Genomic DNA, 6,660 nt, shown 5'->3' on the forward strand with positions numbered 1-6,660 from the left:
ATCAGAGGTTTGTTTTAGAGTCAACGCGATTGGCGCTTTAACCACTCAGCTAGATAACTTATGGAAAGCTTAGATGCAAATAATGTTTGTGTCCTGGTGTCAGTAATAATTTATGTGGGTTGTAAAATTGTTAATTAGAAAATTAAGTGTACAGTTAGGGACAGAATTTCATCTACTATTCCACTCAGTCATCTTAATGTTCAGGGCACTTCCGTCTCTTTCCTCGTCATAGCAAGGAACATCGTCAACAGGAAGAGAAATATATAAGGCCTTTCTCCTCTCTGAGATATTAGCCAGACGAGAAAAGTGAGAAGTGAGATACAGCCCTTGATTGTTTGATATTGTTCCAGAGTAGATTGAAAAAGTCTGAAGGCGTCAGAAACTAGAAAGCAATAAGAGCATAGCGACGCAGAGCCCAAAATCTGACTTAGAACCTCAACCTTGAATGAATCTGCACCAAAATCAAACAACATTTTCCCAGACACACACACACAACGGATTGCCTACCTTGCTCCGTATAGGATCAGGCAATTATTACGTACCTACCGCACTACGAAATTTGGCGTTGACTCATGATCTGGCCTATCATCGATCAGTACCAAAATCGAATCGCAGTTTTTAAGACACACACCGCATAGGTCAGTTTTGATCCAAATTTAATCATGCATTTAAGATATATTTTGTTAACTCACATACTTCAGCAGATACTTACACCTTATTTGCTCCATCGTAGTCGGTAATAAAATGCGAAATACTGGGAGTGCAGCAACAGAGAGTGTCTCGTTGTTGTGGTGGTGTTCACGTGCTAGTGGTCCTGATGCACGGGAGGTGGGGGGTTGGGGGGATTAATTTTCATGCCACGGCCGCTCCCAGCGACGCCTCTTTGAATGCTGTGGTTGTGGTAGTGGCGTGAGGTGGAATTTGTCGGGGTGTGAAGAAACCCACAGCGGTGAAAACAACATATAGATTTTTTACTGCTAATAGTCTGTCTATATAACTATGCTGTTTCCCCTCAAACGGGAGGTAGCCAAGACAGGACGAAGCACTCACCAAAGTACTCATCCACACACACACACATTTCCTCGTATCTTAGGCTCCAAGGGGAGAAGAGACCGCTCCTCACCGCACCACACCGCACGAGGGTCAACTGCTTAGTGGAATTCAGCAACCTCCACAGCAGGGCCCGACAGCAGAGTTGGTTTAACTGCAGATGGCTTTTATGATTTTTCTCTGTTATTCGTTTCACCTTGAAGACGACACTTTTATATTGTTCCTTCTACCGCCACCTCCAGACGATTTTCTTCATCTTAGAAAAAAAAAAAAAAACATTGTATGAAGTGAATGGGTCACAGAAAACTGTATCTGACCACATCCAAGGTCAAAAGGTCCTTCCTCAACTGAATAAAATCATCAGGATATAGCAGTGTTGTGGTGCTGGCGTGAGAGTTTTGTTTTTGTCAGGAACCAGACAGCGACGAAAACAACAGTGATATTTTAGTATGTAAGCACCTTGTATTATATGACATAGTTTAATTTCATTCTTGCTACCACCAGACGAATTTGTTTATCAATTGAGAAGACTTTAGATGCAGCCTTCACAACCCCTTCTGTATGGGAGTCTTTTCATAAATTTAAAAAAAAAAAAAAAAATGCCTTAAAGCTGCAAGAGTATGTTAACAGTATTATGTCACTGGGTTGTCTGAACTAATGACGGCTGTCGTTATGTTTCCTTGTTAACTACTTTAAATCCGAGTCGTCATTTTTGGTATTTTCTTCTACCTTATACTTGTAAAGACTTTATGTCGTAAAGAGATTAGAGGAAACCGTAATTTACCACATCTTTGCTCGAAAAAAAAAAAAAAAAAAAAAAAAAAAGGTCTCTCAAAGTGAATAAAAAATCGGCGATATAAGAGTGTCTTGATAATGACTTCAAAACCGAGTAATGCAGTCGCCAAAAGCAACACATTATTCAGAACATTGTGTAAGTGTTTCATAACTGGTTGGCATCAAAGCGAAGGGATATCCTTGTCCTCAGCTGAGCATATTCATATCCGCACGAGTAGTGTTACCAACTGTACCATAATGAGAGATACCTTGGGATTTTTGTTTTATTGTCCTTCCCCCTCCTCTTCCTCTTCCTCCTACTCCGGCCCTCTCATATACTCGACTATTCCTCTTCTTCTCCTTCCAGCCCTTTCATATAGTCCTCTTCATCATCTTCATCTGAAGCAGAGATCCACAGAAGAGAAAAAATCCCCTGCCCTTCTTCCCTCTGCCCTGCGCTCTCCTGTTCATCACATCCTCCTTCCTTGTTCACTCTCCTCGGCTTTGTTCATCTCTTTGTCTTCCCCTGTCATCCATCTCTTCATTCTTTTTGCAACCCCCACGTCTCTCTCTCTCTCTCTCTCTCTCTCTCTCTTTCTCTCTCTCTCTCCTCACACCCCCACCGTCATGATGTGGAAGGACAGGCCGTGCCCCAGAATTATCGCTGTTAATCTCTTCCCGTCCATTACCCCCAGCAGCAGTGAGACCCCGGGTTATTGTGCCTCGCTCCCCGCCACGGTCTTGATGATGATTGTTTCTGTCCCGACATCATTCTCCCTGCTTATCTCGGGTTTTATTTTATAATTCCTTTGGCTCCGAAAGCCTTCATTACGGCCACTTTCTCCGTCGTGTACGAGGTGTTAGGGGACAGAAATTCTGGGGTCACTTTTCAATTTAAGACGCCAAGTGGTTGGTTTACAGTGACCTGAGAGCGCTCATTATGTTTATTAATGTAATGACACAAAGATAAACTAAAAGATATTTCTATATACTGCATATATGTATATATATATATATATATATATATATATATATATATATATATATATATATATATATATGTATATATACAAAATTTTTGTTATAGCTAATCGTGAAATGATTCACGAAGTAAAACAAAAACAAACAGAAAAAGAAAAAAGGGAAACTGTTTATACACGTTTCAAGTTGACCGACTATTTTGGTGAGAGTATAAAATTGGTATTTACACACACGCATGCAAAGCGAGAGAGAGCTTTGTTCTGTTCGGTGTGTGTGTGTGTGTGTGTGTGTGTGTGTGTGTGTGTGTGAACAAAATAACCAAAACACTTTTTATCCACTTTCAGGGGTAACCTGTAAGCATACATTTTTAAACTATAGGTCACAGGTCAAGGTAACACGGCTAGGTCATAGACTGGCCTAGCAAAATCCACTTAAGCTGTTTTTACCCAATTCAGACCAAACTGGTGGGAATGTTTGGTGGTAAGGCAATAATGAAGTGGTTCAATTTTAAAAACAATCAACCACAGATCAAGGTCCAAAGGTATGGTCAGATTTCTAGCCGTGTGTGTTTGGCTGTTAACAAGGTAACCCAGACTTTAGTAATCTGATTATAACCAGACTTTGTGGATGTGATCAGGGCGAACCAAGAATTTTTTCTTTTTTCAAAATTGGTCAAAGGTCAGTTCACAGAACAAGGTCAGCTCAAACAGTTTTTATCCGACTTAGAACGGACTTTGTGATGGGTTGACGATAAGGCAAAAATAAAATTATTCGATTGTGAAAACAATAGTCAAGGGTAACTCCGTTTTGTTTTGATTTGAACGACTCTTGGTGGAAGCGTTAATGGCCAACCAAGAACGAAAGGTTAAGTCTTGTGAACAATCAGTCAACGGTCAAGGTCATAAGCTAAGGTTAGAGTCTGCCTATGTGTCTGTATGTAAACAGTTTCACTAAAACAGTTTTGAACTTATTTGAATCAAACTTGGTGAATGAGCAGAGGATAAGCCAAGAGGTTGACCTATTGTTTTTAAGTGCAAAAAGTCAGAAATCAAGATCTATGGCAAGGTCAACTTAAGCAGTTTTTATTTTATGTGGAATAAACATTGTGGAGGGGCCCAGTTTACAACAAGGATCAAGATATTCAAATTCTGACAACAGTCAAAAGTCAAGGTTACAGAGATAGGTCAGATGTTAATGTCGCTGGCTACATCAATCTGAAAGTTTTGACTGATTTAAAATAAAGTTGGTGAAAGTATTCAGTGGTAAGGCAAGAACGGAGTAATTTGATTTTGAGGGTAATCTGTGGAAGATCAAGGTCAATGGGACAAGTCAAATATTCGGCCAGGCGAAGGGTGTGTTTGTTGCACCCTCTGAGTGCTCCCTTTCGATTTTCTTAAAATGACCACGAAGTAAATGAGGAAATAAAAGCACTACTTCTATACTTATCGTGCAGTCGTGCAGCACTCAATTCTCACTTGTCACATGATGCAAGAGATGTGGACATGTAAGGTGTACCCAGGTATTTTCTGCAGAAGTGGTTATGATTATGGCTTCTAATGACACGACCAGCTCCTCGTGATGACATCTTTATTGCTGCCTCATTTACTCCTCAACTACGAAGCAGTTATTATGCCCAGTAATTCATCCAGTATGAAGGTTAACCGTTCTAGTTTAGCTCTTGTATGCAGACCATACTAAACACATGTTTTAACTTCAGTGGCACTCGGTGGAGCGTATCTCTTCGATCAGGGCCACTTAATTTCGAAACCACGCTTCATAATGGGTTAGTTTTCCTCATCAGTGCTTAGGGTTTCACACACAAAAAAATCGTTTTCCGGATCCAAAATCTGTAATACGATCCGGATCGAGCCCAAAAGTTTATCGATTGTTCCCTGGGACATAGGCTATCCAACCAACAATATTGGTCCAAATCTCTCTATTAGTTTTTGAGTAATCCTGCTAACAGATAAACAAACTAGCGAACAAACAAACCAGGGTGAAAACATACTCTCCTTCTGGCAGGGAATGAATAATAAAGACTAACAGCACAGCATCTTTGCATGATGAACAAAATGCCAATATTTTATTATTCCCTCACAAAATACAGTCTTTGCAGCTGGAGCAGAGAGGAGTTTTGAGCTTGGCCCATTTCATTCATTACAAACAAAGTCTAAGAAACACTCATAAACCTAACAGCTGTAATAAAACAATTACAGTCGCCACTGGAAGAGTGAATTAATTTAACACTGCTTTGACCTGCCATATTTGTACGCCATTCAACACAATCGCTACGACGACTACAATGACGTAATTTTTATCTTACTCTTGCTGTCTCTACAAACGATGTGATTCAGCTAAGAAGGGAGTCTCTGGATTTCGGAGTAAGATATAACCTTCAGTAACTCCTTCACCTTTAGAGGTCACTCTTAAGCTAATTAAAATCGTCTGATAGCAGCAACTACTAGAGCGGCACTCGGTGGACAGCATCTCTCCGACAAGGGCACCGTAGTTTCCACACCACTCCTCATAATGGGTTAGGTTTTCTCATCAATGATTAGTGTTTCCCAAAGTGTTTTCCGGGTCCAGAGTCTTAATACGATCCTGATCAGTCCCAAAAGTTAATCGAGTGTTCCCAGGGACATTGGCTATCTACTCACCAAATTTGGTCCAATCTCTATTCTAGTGTTGAGTAATCTTGCTAACATATAAACAAACTAACAGATAAATAAACTAACAAACTAGAAAACTCAGAGAGCTCATACTTCCGCCATGCCGGATCCGAATCCGGATCCGCCCCAAAATTTAATCAATTTTTCCTTGGCCCATGGCCCATCCTTCCACAAAGTATCATTTAAATTCACTGAGAACTTTTGAAGATACTGTGCGGTAGGATCCTGATCCTGATCCGCCCCAAAATTTAAAGAATTCTTTCTTGGCCCATTATCGTTCCGCCTTGCTAAAGGCGGCCGATTATAAGAAAACTCGTCCATTTACCGAAAGAGATTTAAAGGGGAGGACAGGGTCGAAGTATACCGCACAGAAAAGCAATTTTTGCCCCTTGGCTGCTAAACACGAACTTTCACATTTCCTTTCAGTTAACGTCAGACTACTATGTGATGCTTAGCCGTAGGAAAACATGCTATTCCGGTTACAATTTTGGCTTAAAATTATGAACTTACAGTACTATTTCATCCGGGGAAACATCAGACACCCCCCTGAGTTCAAATGTTTACATACGAGGATGAGACCCTGAGAAAACTTCCTTCAAATAAGATATATAGGCAAGTGTTTTCGATCCCAGGTATTGCAGGGGAGAGTTTGTCAGTTTGATTCGATAACGCCGAGTTCACTTCACTTCCGTGAGACCCCAGTGAAACGTAATGAAAACCCCCTCGCCAACACCATTAAGGAGAGCTAAGTGTCAAGAAAGTTGATGGCTGTTAGTGGTTAAGTGGCAGTTGACGTGTGAGGACTGATGAAGATAAACCTTCTCTCGGTATGACAAAGGTGGATTGTTGAAAAATGAAAGCTTTTATGTGGTCACGGTTTAAATCACTGCCTTCCTTCAGCACAAGAAGCACAACAGAAGCCAAGCCAGCAGCACTCCCATATTTGACAGACAGACAGACAGTCAGAGAGAGAGAGAGAGAGAGAGAGAGAGCAGTATACTCGGTACTATACAGGAAATTGGGTAAAGGGAGGTGAAGCAAGCCAGAAACCTAGTCACAGGCTTAGTGAGGATGAGCACAGAGAGGCATTAAGACACTTGGCCACGTACATGATCCTCCCCCCCGTCTCTCTCTCTCTCTTTATATATATATATATATGCAGTATATACTGTATATATCCAAGTAT

This window comes from Coenobita brevimanus, chromosome 14, assembly GCF_032717465.1.
Source record: "Coenobita brevimanus isolate Jiangsu-jjx chromosome 14, ASM3271746v2, whole genome shotgun sequence".
Taxonomy (NCBI): Eukaryota; Metazoa; Arthropoda; class Malacostraca; order Decapoda; family Coenobitidae; genus Coenobita; species Coenobita brevimanus.